General features: G+C 55.6%; 1 protein-coding gene across 1 annotated transcript in view; it reads right to left on the bottom strand.

Moving 5' to 3' along the window:
- The window catches only part of ACRBP (acrosin binding protein), a 13,112-nt gene that overhangs the window by 11,237 nt on the left and 1,361 nt on the right, over positions 1-514 (bottom strand). The window lies entirely within an intron of this gene.

The following is a 514-nucleotide window of genomic DNA, read 5'->3' as shown; positions in this document are numbered from 1 at the left end:
CCTCTCCCCTCGCCTCCTTCCGCCCGCCTGCTTGCTGCAAACAGCTACAGCTTCCGGCTTTGGGGGGCCAACTCCACCCGCAGGAGCTCCCAGCATGGGGAGGGCAATTAATGAACAATTGCATCTTCACTAAAAGATGGAACCGGCCAAGATATTTGCATAGACCCGTCAGGAAACGTCCTCCTGACTCATCTGCCACAACAAAGGGGGGCCAACTCCACCCGCAGGAGCTCCCAGCATGGGGAGGGCAATTAATGAACAATTGCATCTTCACTAAAAGATGGAACCGGCCAAGATATTTGCATAGACCCGTCAGGAAACGTCCTCCTGACTCATCTGCCACAACAAAGGGCTTTGAAAGGTCACGCTAAGCTAAGGCCGGGTAACGGCTTTCCCAGCACCACAGCCGAAGGGACACAGCGTCATCAGTATTTGGACGTAGACGGCGCTGCCATTTATCTGTGAGGGCGGGAGAGACAAAACACGCTCTGCCCCGTCAGACCTGCCTCTCCGC

This window comes from Eurypyga helias, unplaced genomic scaffold (genome assembly GCF_000690775.1).
Source record: "Eurypyga helias isolate BGI_N326 unplaced genomic scaffold, ASM69077v1 scaffold30828, whole genome shotgun sequence".
In the NCBI taxonomy this organism is placed as follows: domain Eukaryota; kingdom Metazoa; phylum Chordata; class Aves; order Eurypygiformes; family Eurypygidae; genus Eurypyga; species Eurypyga helias.
Note: the sequence above shows the minus strand (reverse complement) of the source record. Positions and strands in the feature narration are given on the sequence as shown.